Source organism: Bolinopsis microptera, chromosome 7, assembly GCF_026151205.1.
Source record: "Bolinopsis microptera isolate Bmic1 chromosome 7, MBARI_Bmic_1.0, whole genome shotgun sequence".
NCBI lineage: Eukaryota > Metazoa > Ctenophora > Tentaculata > Lobata > Bolinopsidae > Bolinopsis > Bolinopsis microptera.
In genome coordinates this window covers 4,124,054-4,142,055 of record NC_087078.1, presented here as the reverse complement: position 1 = coordinate 4,142,055, position 18,002 = coordinate 4,124,054, and the positions used below count along the sequence as shown (strand labels likewise).

At 36.6% G+C, this 18,002-nt stretch overlaps 1 protein-coding gene across 1 annotated transcript in view; it reads left to right on the top strand.

Moving 5' to 3' along the window:
• The window catches only part of LOC134818978 (alpha-actinin, sarcomeric-like), a 136,659-nt gene that overhangs the window by 26,564 nt on the left and 92,093 nt on the right, over positions 1-18,002 (top strand). The gene's annotated exons all lie outside the window — the stretch shown is intronic.

Below are 18,002 nucleotides of genomic sequence, written 5' to 3'. Positions count from 1 at the left end.
CGCAAGATCATTGTCAGGATGCTCAATTACAAAACTACCAACGAAACAATAAGAGAGTATTTTGGTTAGTTCATTTTCATAACCCACACCGAAACAATAGAAGAGTGTTTGGGTTAGGAAGTTTTTCGTAAAAGTATAAACATTAAACAACAGTATACTACAGTATAAGAGTATTTTAGTTCCAAACGAAAAGCAATTATTAGTTAGTTTCTTATCACGTGTAAATAATATCGGAATTTGTCGGTTAAGCTACAAATTTTTATCCCTTTTCGGTTTAACATCATCTCGTGTTGTTGTTTTCTCTGATCAAACTCGTCAAATCTTTATTGGATTGTCCAAATTACATCATTCAATGCGACTCAGCAACATCTGAAGGCTTAAATCCAGCCTCTAGTATCACTTGTATTATCCTGGGGGCCTTGCAAGGGTAATTCCACCATTATTAAAGCCTGCCTAGCCTCATTAGATTAAATCATCTTGAATATTTGAAATACCACAAATAATAATCATGGTGCCAAATATTTAAAACCATGATATCATTTACCAATTTACACCACGCAGGCACCTTAAGTAGAATTAATAAGATGGTAATGACTAAAGGTGTCTACAATGTTCACTAATGATAATATCACGTCATATATGTTACTCGGTAAACCTCTTATTAATCCTCATATAACCTCACTTTGCAAGCTAGATCATGGTGTAGTATACAGATATTTAAAGGTATACAGTGGGGGCGGGGGTGTCTCCTCGGTATGAAGCGTCACCACGTAACGTACTCTATTATTTACGCCGGACCTTAAATAGCATAACCTTTTAAATATAAGTTATATGATATAAGTAGGTACCTAAGAGTATTATGGCTTATTGGCCAACCAATGCAATGCTCACATGTTTCCTTGTGGTCCATAAAAAGAAATGACATCATGGTCACAGACTCTATCATTTAATCATTACTGATTAATTTAAAAACTGCACTGAAAGACATCAGAACCAGATTAATGAGATCCATTTAAGGTGGAGATATTTGTAGCAGTGACAATGTTTAGTGGGTGGTCGTGAAGTATCCCCTATTAACGTATTTAATAGGTTTTTTACATTAATTAAAATATTTACTCTGCTACAGAGATTATAGCTGAAAGTTGATATCATACTTGACGAAATCATTAAGAATTGTTGATAACATGATGATTTCTTGCTATCTCATTAAATACGCCCCGAACGCCCTAATTGTGTGTGTTAAATATTTATATACACTTTAAAAATAATTATAGTAACAATTAAGGTCAGGTTTAAGGTTATGAACTTAACTAGACAATCCTAAATACTAAACTGTAACCTTTACCTCGCATCAATTTCTGAGCAAACCAAAATTATTATACAATTTATTATATTTAACCAAGGTTAAAGTTAGTCGTATAATAATACCGCTGAGTATATAATTATATATAATTATGAGTAGTTGCAGTATATAATTATATAATTATGATTAGTTGCAGTACATATATAATCCTCCTGATCACAATCGCTTGTCTCCACCATTAAACAAGGCGTGTCTCCTTCTCATTTGCACTTATTACTGTGACTCCGGCAAACTCCGCTACTTATGTATTGTGTGAGACGAACAATGGTACATTTAAATAAACTACACCTGACGGCTGGAGGTATTGATCAGCAAATATGCATTGTTGTAAGTGATATTTTGGTGATGTCACCTTGTGTACTAAAACCACGTGACATTCCCGGAGAGAAGAGACGAACTGACGAGTACACTGTTCGCTAGTTAGTGGTGTGTACTGGATCTAGTAATTAAGATTACAACTAATAACACGCTAATTGCTTGCGGAGTAGGCAGCCACTCCCTCCTGATTTACTTGGTAATTGCTTATCAGACTGATCCCTGTAAACACTGTGACCAGCTATGTGACCTATGTGATGTACTCCACAAGTATTCTGTCTCTGATCACACACAAAACCTCATTCCTGGGATTCCTTCTAGAAGGTGTATTGGCGTGGCTGCTATTAAACCTATCATGTAGGGTAAGGAGGAAGGTAGAGTAAGGTATTCAGTGCAGGGTAAGGTAGCTAGTAGACGTGCACATTGTACTGTTAACCACGTGCTACTTAGCCTAGACAGTAGTATACGCGTCTAGACGTATGATAACGTGTATATTGTACTGTGTCTACTACCCTACCAGCCCTCGGGTAGGTTAATGTACATACACGCGCATATATTAACATAATATTCAACTACAATTACCTGTCCTACACCCGTAAATACATTTTCTATGGTAATTCTAGAAGCTGTAACTCTTGTAAAACACGTTGGAATTATCTTTCTAGTTTCATTAGTTATTTTATAGGTGTATATTCAGTATTCACGTGTTAGGCAATACGATAATGTTAAATCCTCAAGTTGCGCTGGTAGACGGTTAAAACATTAGGAGGAGAATGATACAATTCTGTAGAAAAATGGGAAGCTCAGTTGTTTCCTACCATAAAAATTCTTCTGTCTGGGTTGCAGCTTACAGAATGAAAGAAGACACCATAATATTTTTAAGAGCTGTACGTGACTTAAGAAAACGACAACGGTATGATTTACATTGCACCTGTTCACTGTCAATATGTCATTTCTAGCTGTGTTAAAGCTGTGTAAGGTTGGGAAACCACACTAACTTCAGAGGCTCTCTATATTGCTTCAGTAATGGTGCGCTTTTGGGAAATGTTAAAGAAGAATAAAGTCTAATTATATAAAATATAAATATATATTCTATATATTCTATATAATGATAAACGTAATTAAAAGTGCTTTATGTATCATAACAAATATTGTGAGAAGCATTGAGGCGTTAGTAGAGTTTGTACGCATTATACAGTATAATATGTCCACATTTTCACATCAAAACAACGCACACTAATCCTACATTCCAACATACCAAACCACGCTCAGATTCTATGACATGAATGTAAAATGTTAGCATATAACTTATTATTATGTCCAGTATGTGAGACGATTATCTACTTTTTCTTAGCGGGGGTCTTATCTCATTTCTAGCGAGCACACACAGTCTTATAGATATAGGCTTACAAATATTAGTCTCTCTAGATACAGGTGGTTTCAGATATGCAGTTTACCTGTCATGTGTCCTGTCACGTTACGTGTCACGTGTCATAATGACATTTTTACTCAGTCCTGTTCCGAGTGCATCACCATTTAAGCTTTATAAGGTCGCAATGGCACTCAGAGTAGACTGCAGGCAGCCAAGGGTCCCTATTTAGGGGCATCAGTCGTGAGCAGTTTGTAGTAGTCGTGAGCAGTATGTAGTAGTCGTGGTTAGGTTAGATAGATGATCAGAATAAGATACCTTACTCGGGAATATTATAGCGGGTTAATTTATGACTGGGAAAATTAATGACCGGGAAAAATATGGCGGACTTTCCCAAAACCCGCCAAATTATCCCGGTCATGTATTTACCGGTGGCCGACCTTTCAAGTTTTTTTTTAGAGGTCAACAAATTTGCAACCGAAATTTATGTTTTTATTACTTGTTAAAGAAGTTATTTCAATTTACAGTTATTGATATTACTCAGAAATAGAAAAAAAAGACACGTCTATTTAAAGGAAAATAAATCTAAGCAATAATAAGTCAAATCTTCATTAAAGCGTATTCTCATTCTCATTATCGCTAATGTCCCCGCCATTATCATTATTGATATCCCCCTGAGCTGCTGACCGTCAAATTCGAAGTTGTATTGTTGTCTTAACAAGACTTTCATTTTGTCAGCTAATGGGGCTACTGCTTTGAAGGTCAGCCGGAGCTTAATTTCCTGCCCACCGCTTGGTATTGGGGAACGTCTTGGCTTTGCATCTTCAACTGCTCCAGTAATCAATCCACCTTGGACCATGAAATAGTGGCACAGTTTACTCACTTCTAGCGGGATGTGGCCACAAGTTACTTTAACGGGAAAACTCCCTCTTTCTTTAGTCTACACACTGCACACGAGAAGCGATCAATCTTTAGAGACATTATTATTATAATATATATTATATATTATTATTATATATTATTATTATTTTCGTTTTCTTCTATAACATATAAATTGTTTTCTTCTCTACGATTCACTGATTCATGGGCAAGAGAAGTGAGAATCACGGTCCACCCTGAAAACTGATTTCTATAACCAAATTGTGATTTTTATAACGAAATTATGGTAGCAACCGCCAATAAAGTTACAGCCCTCCATCCACTGCTTCAAAAGTCTTCTCTAGCACATATGAGACTTCAGGTAAAATATGATGATCACCACCCCCTTGGAACCCCATAATCTGAGTCGGCGGGTTTTTTTATGACTGGTAAAATTTTTGACCGGGAAAAATATGGCGGAATCTTCCAAAACCCACCACTTTATCCCGGTTATAATATTCCCGAGTAAGGTAGATAGTCTTTGTTGTTACTAAATGTAAAAATAACGTTTTTAAATATATTTATCCGAAAAATGTATAATCCGAAAAAATTTACTCCAAAAATGTTTTGTTGCTGGACGGTGGATAGGTTTACTTACGTACAGTAGTACGTGTACTTACGTGTACAATGTAACTTAATATAGGACTTAATTATATAGGACTTAAGGCTTGGGTTAAATTTAATTACCAAATACACAGCCCTCAACCTAATCAAAGCTAATTTTAGTGATAGGGAGTATAAATGTTAAGATCATTAATAAGTAACGTTGGTGAATCTTCAATAAAGTTCCAATTCCAGTATAATTACATGGAAATGTACTCACACTGTACTAATTCACAGTACCAGTGCAAGTGAACTAGTACCGTGTGTCCCGACACTCTTTCATGTGTACATTACAGTTAATAAAGTAGCCAGGTCTCTCTTAGTGGCTATCACGTAATAACCGACTGTAGCTCTTTACCACCGCATACATTAACCATTTTCTCTGCTCGACCCCTCTCTATGCCTCCTCCTCAACCTTCTCTCTGCATCCTCCTCACCCCTCTCTCTCTGCCTCCTCCTCACCCCTCTCTCTCTGCCTCCTCCTCACCCCTCTCTATCTCTCTCTCTCTCTACTTGCCCCCCTCTTTGTCTATCTCTCTCTCCCTCTCTTTTTGCCCACTCTCCCTCTGCCCCCCTCCCTCATGAGTCATGACCTATATCACTACACTACTTTTACCTGTATAATTAGATGTATTATAATTCTACTCATTAACATACCTGTATAAATCACGAATATCGCCTTCTTAGCCATCCACTCTAATATCTATTGTTTAGAAAACGCAAATACTTGGAGATACGTGGCGACCAGCGTAATGAATAATGAATTATATCAGGTACAGGTGGTTATATTATAGCGGTGGTGGTGGAGGGTTGTATCGGGAGGAGGTGTGCTGACTGTTGGGAGGCTCACTGAGCCAGCAGCTAGTGTGCTATGGGGGAGGTCTGATCCAGGTTAGGGCTGGCACGGTACACATTATACAATCCCTCAGAGAGAGACGGGGGAGCCTACATCTAGAGAGACAGCAGATCAGCAGATAATCTGCGTGCAAATTTAGTGCCAAAGAGGACTTTTTTCAAAGAGCTGACCTTTTTTAGGGGCATATGATTATGAAAATATTTAGTGGGAAACATTTGCAAGAAAACTTGAAACTTTCTGAATGTGGGGGAGAGGGAGAGAGAGAATGGCAATTAGCCTGGATCAGAGACAGCTCATTAGGGAGAGAGAGAGAGAGATGATTGTGTGGTACTCATATTAGACCTGGGCTGCATTCCTGGCCAGTTAACCTCATACCAGCTAGTCTGGGTACCACATACCATCACCAGCTGCTGGTTAAATAGTCCCAACACAGCGGGCCGGGGTATGTAGTTATTGTAGCTCTGTGATGGGATTATTGTTTCTGCGGAATGTGATGGTAATGTGCAGCATAACTATGTAATTAGAGCAACTGTTATTGCGGATTATTAGACCGAGCTTTTTTGTCAAGACGATCAAGACTAAACCTTTTCAGACTTATGTGCTCATTGTTCGACAAAGTAGTGAAATTAGCTTTCTGTTTCACTTAAACTAGTAGTGAAACAGAGAACGTTATTTCACCTGATTTTATATGAGTATGAATATTATAGTGAAATTTTCACCATAATATTCATAATCATATAAAATCAGTGGTTGACCGGAATTTAGCCCAATTTTCCCATCCCAGTCAGAACAGATTTTTAAATACGGACGGGACAAATATTCAATTTCGGTCAACCACTGAATGAAATTCGATGTATTTCAGATTTTCAGTTTGTCATTTTGTGAATTGCCCGATTCTAGCTTGTTATCATTTACCTGCTACATGATATTTGATAATATGAACATTAGAAATATCACAATACATATTACTGCTGTCCTGTCACACTCCCTTCGTGTTTTTCACCGTAGTATATCGTATGTTGTATAGTATAGTAGTATTATAATCGTACAATTTGATTAAAATTTAAAATCATATGCAGATTGTATTTGTACGATAATTACTACACCACACTAATGTGTGTATTAAATCGTGTATTATTTAACGTATTTAACATTATTACCCTGAATGTTAAACAGAGTTGTAGTTGGTCAAGACTAAACCTGAAACACAGGCAATACACAGTGCAGACTTTACATGCTGCACTCATGCCATGTAGACTAGTTACTAAGTGCACATACACACAGTGTTACAGTGTTACTAAGTACACATTCACACAGTGTTACAGTGTTACTAAGTGCACATAGACACAGTGTTACTAAGTGCACATTTACACAGTGTTACAGTGTTACTAAGTGCACATTTACACAGTGTTACAGTGTTACTAAGTGCACATACACACAGTGTTACTAAGTGCACATTTACACAGTGTTACAGTGTTACTAAGTACACACGAGAGAGTGTTACAGTGTTACTAAGTACACATTCACACAGTGTTACTAAGTGCACATACACACAGTGTTACTAAGAGCACATTTACAGTGTTACAGTGTTACTAAGAGCACATTTACACAGTGTTACAGTGTTACTAAGTGCACGTTTACACAGTGTTACAGTGTTACTAAGTGCACACGAGAGAGTGTTACAGTGTTACTAAGTGCACACGAGAGAGTGTTACAGTGTTACTAAGTGCACACGAGAGAGTGTTACAGTGTCTAATGAATAAAATAAAATAAATAAATAAATAAAGTCAATTTTTACAGCACAGCAATATATATCTAAATATCAGATCCTCTGTAATCATAATGTATAAAAAGGAGCTTTTCTCTGTGCTGAAGGATGAATCAAGGCAGATCATGGTTCTGTTAGCAGGCCACCCTAGTTATGGACAATACATATATATAAAATAATTAAATTATAATTTTAAAATTGTGTCAAGATTGAACTAAAACATAACTCAGGGTAAAATAGACGTATTCCCTTCGTCAAATTAACTATTTACAATACTAAACTTAAACGAACTCCAGGTAAAATAAACGTAATCCCTTTGTCAAACTTGCTATTTACAATAAGTTAATAAATTAATACGGTTGAAAATTATTTCATATTCAATAACAATGTAGCATCAATATAATTGATACAAATGAGGAGCATATATAGCAGTGAGAATTGCACATAACAGGAGGACTGGAGGTATGGAGCAATAATGATTGACAGTGCACCTTTCCACTGATGTTCCTAATTTCCTGTAATAGCTTAATAGGCATGGAAATACTTTGATTGCAGGGGATAGATTGGATTCACTTATGTACTGAGATAACTTAACCGAAATAACATAACTGCCTAGATACATTGGCTAGTGTTGGGTGGGATCATGAATTTATCGTAAGAGTTATCCCCTTGGTAATTCTCATCAGTTAGCACCATATTCATAAGAGTTTCTTTGTATAACTTAGAAAATTTCTTAACGTCGTCACACTCTCTAAGGGACTTTGGTAATATGTTCCAGGCCTTAGTTCCTAGATAGTTAAACTCCTTGTGAGATCTTGATTTAGGAGTATAAAGATTGCAGTTTTCTGCCTCACGTGATCCACCAGAAATATACGAGAATTTCCCGATAAAATGCTTTGGACATGTTTCATTGATTATACGGTACATATATGAGCTAAGATGAACCTGTCGTCTCAAATGGAGAGGAAGCCATCCCATATTTTTGTATACATTAACCGACCTCTCTCTGATGTTTACATCTAGGGCTATTTTAGCAACCTTTTTGTACATGATATCTAACTCTCCTAGTCGTTTTTTATATGTTCTTGACCAGATGGTGTCTAAGTAGTCAAAATGTGGCAACATAAGTGCATTAGCAAACATCTTCCTGAACTTAAGAGGGAGAAGTTTTTTTGATCTATACATAGCACCAATTCTTTTGGATATCTTTTTCTTAATGTTATCAATATGTTCATTAAATGTCAATCTGCTGTCAACTATAAGTCCAAGGTACTTATGGGATTTAGTTTCACAGATTACCAAAGTAAGGTCATCACAAATTTCAACAAGGATGGCATCAAGGTTAGGCTTAGAGTCAAGGATCATTAGTTTTGTTTTTTCATTATTCAGGGATAGTTTATTAGCCTGAAGCCATCTGATAACTAATTTCAACTCTTGTTTGATGTTACCATAGTTTCCTCTAGATATATTGTCAAAATATAATGCACCGTCATCAGCAAATAGATAAGGTTTAGAAAATAGGCATGCATTAGGCAGGTCATTGATAAAAATGCTGAATAGAATTGGTCCTAATATACTTCCTTGAGGCACTCCAGAGTTCAATGAATGTAAACTGCTTATCCTACTCCCAACTCTAGTTTGCTGTAATCTATCTGTGAGGAAGCTCCTAAACCAGCTCAATGCAGTATCTTTTATTCCATAATGCTTCAGCTTTTGAATGAGAATATCATGGTTAACAGTATCAAATGCCTTTCTGATGTCCAGGAAGATAATTGCAGGATGCTTGGCACTGTTCTTAGCAGTAAATATACGATCAAACAGATCTAACATGAGATAAGTTGTAGAGTGATCTTTACGGAAACCATATTGATGCTCTGAAAGTATTCCCTTTTCATCAAGATATTGAGTCAGTTGGGAGTTCACACAAAATTCGATGCACTTTCCAAGAATCGGTAAAATTGAGATTGGTCGATAATTACTAGGATTCTCAGTATCACCATCCTTATGGATTGGGGTGACTTTTGCAACCTTGCAGCTGTTTGGCATGATGCCACTGGATAAACTCAAATTTACAAGATGTGTTAATGGAGCAATAAATGCAGGTAAAATTTGTCTAAACACTCTCAATGGTATATGATCATTAGTGGATTTGCTACAAGGGATACTTGCCACATAGTCTAAGATATTGGACTCAGTTATTTCAGTAAAGCTATTCAAGCTGGTCTCGTTGTCAATCTGCTCATTTTGTAGATAAGATAGAAATTCATTTTCATTTTCCAGCTGCACTTCTGCTTGGATCTTTGGACCTATTTCAGCAAAATATTTATTGGTGGTTTCAGCATCAAGATTGTTATTGATATTGTTAGCTTTAACAGGCAGATTTGATGCTGTCTTTATCGTTTTCCATACACCCTTTAGATCATTCATGGCACACTTGGCTTTCAGTTCTGTTGCTAAGTTAGTCTTCCTATTAATTCTAGACAAATAGGTTGAATAGTTTCTCTGCCGTTTATATGCCATCCATAATGAGTCACATTTATTACAGTGTATAAGACCATTTGGATGTATACGTCTGTTCTTGTTGTGTGTTAAAAATTTACGGTAAAGTTTCCCTTTCAATTTCTTACTTTCTAAAAATTCTGGAGATGGCTTATGGATGTAATCACTATGGCACTTAATTTGTTTAATTGGACAGAAGTGATCATAGTAGTGATCAATATGTTCGTTTAAACCATCAACTGCATCATTCAGACTAGTTGAATCTATTATTGGTCTATAATCACAAGTTTCCAAAAATTCTTTAAGAGCAGTAACATTCATTTTGCTGTGATCTCTTATTAGTAACTTCTTGAATTTTGAGGCCTTATGCACATTGAAATCGACAATGAACTTTACGACCTGATGATCTCCTATACAATCATCAAGGACTTTGCAGTCAAGAAACTTGGAGTAAGTGTTTGTTATGACAACATCGATTGTGGTCTTTGTGATTCTGTTTCCTAGTTTAGCAATGCGGGTAATATCCTGAACTACCTGTACCATTCCAAACATTTTCATTGTAATGTCTAATTTCTTATAGTTCATACTGCTGATGTTGTTTTGGTCTACATTTACATCACCCAGCCAAATAACATTCTTACTTCCTATACTCATCATGCAGTCTGTCATATAATCTAAAAATTTGTCAAGAGGACTAAACAACTCAGATCTGTAGAAACAGCAGATGAAAATATTGCAATCTGTAAGATGGATCCAAATAGCCTCGATTTGGTCATATTGCAAAACTAAGTTTAGTTGAATCATTTTAAACTTTATGTGCTCACTGATGAGAATGCCACATCCCCCATGACCATTGTCGTTAGGACGGTCTTTGCGGATAAAAGTAAAATTCTTGGGTAGGTTTAGACTGGCTGAGTCAATATCCGACTTAAGATTTGTTTCATTCAGGCATAAAACATCTAATTTCTCTTTCCAGATTAGATCTTGGATTTCAAGACATTTTGGCATACCTGTTAGTCCTCCCTGCATGTTGCAATGTCCCACTGCAAGCTTTTTGGCATGGTATGAAACTGTGATTTTACTAATGCACGGGTTAATGCAAGAACTGCTGTGAGAGCATGAAAATTTTTCCAATTTATGCTGCTATAAACTTGTCAGAATAAGATAAATTGCAGAACTGGCAAATTTGTATGAGATAATAACAAAACTTTCTAAAACTTCAATAAACATGAGGAACAATGTGTAATTATCCCTTATCTAGATGAAATAAATGTTAACAATCTTTCTGAACATTCAAACTTGCTTATGGGCCCAATACTTCAGAAATTTAGCAAGTCGAATAACACCGCTTGTATTGAGGTGACAGTTATCAGATATTTTTGCAGATGGTCTGGCAAAATAAAATTCTTTCCTGAATCCACTTCTATTATAGTTAAATAAATTATGGGTGCTAATGTAATTAAAACAAGAATCTTTGCTACACATATCCTTAATAACCTTATTTAGCTCTGCCACAACATCATTGCGGCCTTTTGTACTCCTGGGAAGAATATTGAGAACATTAATTGTTGCATTCGGATACACTGACTTGAGATAATTTAAGAGATTACTAATGTCACCCGCTGCATCCTTCAGTGACTTTGAGCCAAAATAGACTGTGTTCACATTATTAGTTCCTGTCATAATATAAATAATAGATGGGGATGGAACAGAGTGTAGGTCAGTTTTTAGTTTATTTAACATTACTTTGGCATCAGCCCCAGGATAAAACAGTTTACTAGCACTAACAGTGGACGATGATAACTTGTCCGCATCAAGAAACCTGAACATAGAGCTGCTTATGAATAGGACAGACTTTTGTGAAGCTTTAGCTGACTGTTTGCAAACTGAGAGTGCAGGTGAAGAAGAGTCTGTCAGTTTGTGTCCTGAATGGGGGATGGGTGGGGGCGGTGAACGCAGACCAAACTCAGTTGACTGAGTGATCCTAGGGGGCTTCATCAGTCTTAGGGTGATGCTGATCCGGGGTTCATCACACATTTCGTCTGGCAGTATCTCATGTTGAAAGTCAGCCTGAGACAATTTGGACATGATGAAGACATCTCCATGCTGAAGCTGCACAGAGCCCACAACTTCATTGCTGCCGTTTGATCTAATTTGCAGTGTTCTCGTCGCACCAAGTGAAATGGTTACAATATCAGAGTGTTCTACAATACATGATTCAGAATCGCTATGAGCTGGCATGAACTCTGCTCCAGTTTCATATAGATTGACGAGAATACTATTGTGTCTGAAATTGGGTAATATCACATTAATGTAGGAGCTGAGTTTAGCAAGGTAGGAATCATTGTGTACACTTTTTGGGTCATGTGTTGCACCTGAGTACTCATAGGGAAAGTCACCAAAATAAACCGATTTCCTGTTTTTAAAACCGTGACTGAACTCAAGTTCTTCCATTAATAGATCAAGTGAAAATTTAGAGAATGGACCATCATCTAGTAGGGTAACTGGTTTCACTGGTGATGGGGAACAAGTTACAGATATATTCATTGGCCCCGGTGTTATAGGATCGTAGACAGGGGTACGGACCAAGTTTGGATATTTGTCTCTGGGCTTAGGGGTGTTGATCCGTGATTCACCAGTAGCAGTAGATACAGGGAGATCAGACACATCATCCTCGTCTGCCATAACCTCGTTAACAACAATCTCACTGATAACAATCTCGTTTCCAACAACCTCCTGTGGAACAACTTTGTCCACGACATCGTTGTCAACAAACAAACTGTCCGATACAACATCTTCCACAACAATGTCATCTACATCAAACGCTTCTACTTGATTGATAACAACGTGTGACTGAGGGGTAATGGTTATGATCTCACATTCAATCTCCTCTGATAAGTTTGGCAGCAAATTTTCACACTTAAAACTCTGTTCTTGTATTTGAGTTTGATCTGATATGAGACTATCATTGTACTGAGCAATGAGATCACTAGTTCTGATAATTTCATTCAATAAAGACAACTTTTTTTCTAAAAAGTCAATCTTGATGTCTTTTGACAGACAATTGTTACAGTTCTCTGATTTTTCAGACTGGAATGAAAAGTTCAAATGTTCTAAAGGGCGCTCACAAGAGTGGAGACTAATGTCTGAGCTCTTATTATTTGACATAGTTATATTATCAAGAGTTCAATGTTCAGAAGCACAATAAACACTGTAAACGCAATACCTTCAGTCCAGATAGTAGTTTTGATGAGAATAGTTTTGATGAGAAGGAGGAGGATGAGTAATCTTCAAGTACACTCACAGCAGTCCTTTGCACGTCAACACTTACGCTCGTCTATCATATCTCATACCTCAAATTATTTGTTATATAGTAGAGTTGAAAGTATTAAAACTGTGTACAAGGTATTAGATGTGTCACCTGATCTCCACTTTACACACCACACCTTCCGTCCCACGTCTGTCAAAGTATGTAACGGCCTCTAGTGTAACTCTAGTGTGTACGGCATGTTAGCCTCGTGTGTCTTACGAACCTGATAGTAAGAAACCGCTAGACTTTCAGCCTCGTTTCTTATCTTAATTTTGTAACAACAAGCAAGTAGGATATTACCGGGATGGCCCTGCACAATGTGTATACAATTTATTCATGATTGACACAATCTCCTGGATATATTCTGCTTTTAAGTTTTAACCTGGAAGTTAATTAATTTGTGAATGTACTGCACGGAGTTCTGGTCGTGTTTTCCAGATTGATTAAGTTTATTGATTATCTTATTCCGTGTACTACTTTAAAATTGTGTCAAGATTGAACTAAAACATAACTCAGGGTAAAATAGACGTATTCCCTTCGTCAAATTAACTATTTACAATACTAAACTTAAACGAACTCCAGGTAAAATAAACGTAATCCCTTTGTCAAACTTGCTATTTACAATAAGTTAATAAATTAATACGGTTGAAAATTATTTCATATTCAATAACAATGTAGCATCAATATAATTGATACAAATGAGGAGCATATATAGCAGTGAGAATTGCACATAACAGGAGGACTGGAGGTATGGAGCAATAATGATTGACAGTGCACCTTTCCACTGATGTTCCTAATTTCCTGTAATAGCTTAATAGGCATGGAAATACTTTGATTGCAGGGGATAGATTGGATTCACTTATGTACTGAGATAACTTAACCGAAATAACATAACTGCCTAGATACATTGGCTAGTGTTGGGTGGGATCATGAATTTATCGTAAGAGTTATCCCCTTGGTAATTCTCATCAGTTAGCACCATATTCATAAGAGTTTCTTTGTATAACTTAGAAAATTTCTTAACGTCGTCACACTCTCTAAGGGACTTTGGTAATATGTTCCAGGCCTTAGTTCCTAGATAGTTAAACTCCTTGTGAGATCTTGATTTAGGAGTATAAAGATTGCAGTTTTCTGCCTCACGTGATCCACCAGAAATATACGAGAATTTCCCGATAAAATGCTTTGGACATGTTTCATTGATTATACGGTACATATATGAGCTAAGATGAACCTGTCGTCTCAAATGGAGAGGAAGCCATCCCATATTTTTGTATACATTAACCGACCTCTCTCTGATGTTTACATCTAGGGCTATTTTAGCAACCTTTTTGTACATGATATCTAACTCTCCTAGTCGTTTTTTATATGTTCTTGACCAGATGGTGTCTAAGTAGTCAAAATGTGGCAACATAAGTGCATTAGCAAACATCTTCCTGAACTTAAGAGGGAGAAGTTTTTTTGATCTATACATAGCACCAATTCTTTTGGATATCTTTTTCTTAATGTTATCAATATGTTCATTAAATGTCAATCTGCTGTCAACTATAAGTCCAAGGTACTTATGGGATTTAGTTTCACAGATTACCAAAGTAAGGTCATCACAAATTTCAACAAGGATGGCATCAAGGTTAGGCTTAGAGTCAAGGATCATTAGTTTTGTTTTTTCATTATTCAGGGATAGTTTATTAGCCTGAAGCCATCTGATAACTAATTTCAACTCTTGTTTGATGTTACCATAGTTTCCTCTAGATATATTGTCAAAATATAATGCACCGTCATCAGCAAATAGATAAGGTTTAGAAAATAGGCATGCATTAGGCAGGTCATTGATAAAAATGCTGAATAGAATTGGTCCTAATATACTTCCTTGAGGCACTCCAGAGTTCAATGAATGTAAACTGCTTATCCTACTCCCAACTCTAGTTTGCTGTAATCTATCTGTGAGGAAGCTCCTAAACCAGCTCAATGCAGTATCTTTTATTCCATAATGCTTCAGCTTTTGAATGAGAATATCATGGTTAACAGTATCAAATGCCTTTCTGATGTCCAGGAAGATAATTGCAGGATGCTTGGCACTGTTCTTAGCAGTAAATATACGATCAAACAGATCTAACATGAGATAAGTTGTAGAGTGATCTTTACGGAAACCATATTGATGCTCTGAAAGTATTCCCTTTTCATCAAGATATTGAGTCAGTTGGGAGTTCACACAAAATTCGATGCACTTTCCAAGAATCGGTAAAATTGAGATTGGTCGATAATTACTAGGATTCTCAGTATCACCATCCTTATGGATTGGGGTGACTTTTGCAACCTTGCAGCTGTTTGGCATGATGCCACTGGATAAACTCAAATTTACAAGATGTGTTAATGGAGCAATAAATGCAGGTAAAATTTGTCTAAACACTCTCAATGGTATATGATCATTAGTGGATTTGCTACAAGGGATACTTGCCACATAGTCTAAGATATTGGACTCAGTTATTTCAGTAAAGCTATTCAAGCTGGTCTCGTTGTCAATCTGCTCATTTTGTAGATAAGATAGAAATTCATTTTCATTTTCCAGCTGCACTTCTGCTTGGATCTTTGGACCTATTTCAGCAAAATATTTATTGGTGGTTTCAGCATCAAGATTGTTATTGATATTGTTAGCTTTAACAGGCAGATTTGATGCTGTCTTTATCGTTTTCCATACACCCTTTAGATCATTCATGGCACACTTGGCTTTCAGTTCTGTTGCTAAGTTAGTCTTCCTATTAATTCTAGACAAATAGGTTGAATAGTTTCTCTGCCGTTTATATGCCATCCATAATGAGTCACATTTATTACAGTGTATAAGACCATTTGGATGTATACGTCTGTTCTTGTTGTGTGTTAAAAATTTACGGTAAAGTTTCCCTTTCAATTTCTTACTTTCTAAAAATTCTGGAGATGGCTTATGGATGTAATCACTATGGCACTTAATTTGTTTAATTGGACAGAAGTGATCATAGTAGTGATCAATATGTTCGTTTAAACCATCAACTGCATCATTCAGACTAGTTGAATCTATTATTGGTCTATAATCACAAGTTTCCAAAAATTCTTTAAGAGCAGTAACATTCATTTTGCTGTGATCTCTTATTAGTAACTTCTTGAATTTTGAGGCCTTATGCACATTGAAATCGACAATGAACTTTACGACCTGATGATCTCCTATACAATCATCAAGGACTTTGCAGTCAAGAAACTTGGAGTAAGTGTTTGTTATGACAACATCGATTGTGGTCTTTGTGATTCTGTTTCCTAGTTTAGCAATGCGGGTAATATCCTGAACTACCTGTACCATTCCAAACATTTTCATTGTAATGTCTAATTTCTTATAGTTCATACTGCTGATGTTGTTTTGGTCTACATTTACATCACCCAGCCAAATAACATTCTTACTTCCTATACTCATCATGCAGTCTGTCATATAATCTAAAAATTTGTCAAGAGGACTAAACAACTCAGATCTGTAGAAACAGCAGATGAAAATATTGCAATCTGTAAGATGGATCCAAATAGCCTCGATTTGGTCATATTGCAAAACTAAGTTTAGTTGAATCATTTTAAACTTTATGTGCTCACTGATGAGAATGCCACATCCCCCATGACCATTGTCGTTAGGACGGTCTTTGCGGATAAAAGTAAAATTCTTGGGTAGGTTTAGACTGGCTGAGTCAATATCCGACTTAAGATTTGTTTCATTCAGGCATAAAACATCTAATTTCTCTTTCCAGATTAGATCTTGGATTTCAAGACATTTTGGCATACCTGTTAGTCCTCCCTGCATGTTGCAATGTCCCACTGCAAGCTTTTTGGCATGGTATGAAACTGTGATTTTACTAATGCACGGGTTAATGCAAGAACTGCTGTGAGAGCATGAAAATTTTTCCAATTTATGCTGCTATAAACTTGTCAGAATAAGATAAATTGCAGAACTGGCAAATTTGTATGAGATAATAACAAAACTTTCTAAAACTTCAATAAACATGAGGAACAATGTGTAATTATCCCTTATCTAGATGAAATAAATGTTAACAATCTTTCTGAACATTCAAACTTGCTTATGGGCCCAATACTTCAGAAATTTAGCAAGTCGAATAACACCGCTTGTATTGAGGTGACAGTTATCAGATATTTTTGCAGATGGTCTGGCAAAATAAAATTCTTTCCTGAATCCACTTCTATTATAGTTAAATAAATTATGGGTGCTAATGTAATTAAAACAAGAATCTTTGCTACACATATCCTTAATAACCTTATTTAGCTCTGCCACAACATCATTGCGGCCTTTTGTACTCCTGGGAAGAATATTGAGAACATTAATTGTTGCATTCGGATACACTGACTTGAGATAATTTAAGAGATTACTAATGTCACCCGCTGCATCCTTCAGTGACTTTGAGCCAAAATAGACTGTGTTCACATTATTAGTTCCTGTCATAATATAAATAATAGATGGGGATGGAACAGAGTGTAGGTCAGTTTTTAGTTTATTTAACATTACTTTGGCATCAGCCCCAGGATAAAACAGTTTACTAGCACTAACAGTGGACGATGATAACTTGTCCGCATCAAGAAACCTGAACATAGAGCTGCTTATGAATAGGACAGACTTTTGTGAAGCTTTAGCTGACTGTTTGCAAACTGAGAGTGCAGGTGAAGAAGAGTCTGTCAGTTTGTGTCCTGAATGGGGGATGGGTGGGGGCGGTGAACGCAGACCAAACTCAGTTGACTGAGTGATCCTAGGGGGCTTCATCAGTCTTAGGGTGATGCTGATCCGGGGTTCATCACACATTTCGTCTGGCAGTATCTCATGTTGAAAGTCAGCCTGAGACAATTTGGACATGATGAAGACATCTCCATGCTGAAGCTGCACAGAGCCCACAACTTCATTGCTGCCGTTTGATCTAATTTGCAGTGTTCTCGTCGCACCAAGTGAAATGGTTACAATATCAGAGTGTTCTACAATACATG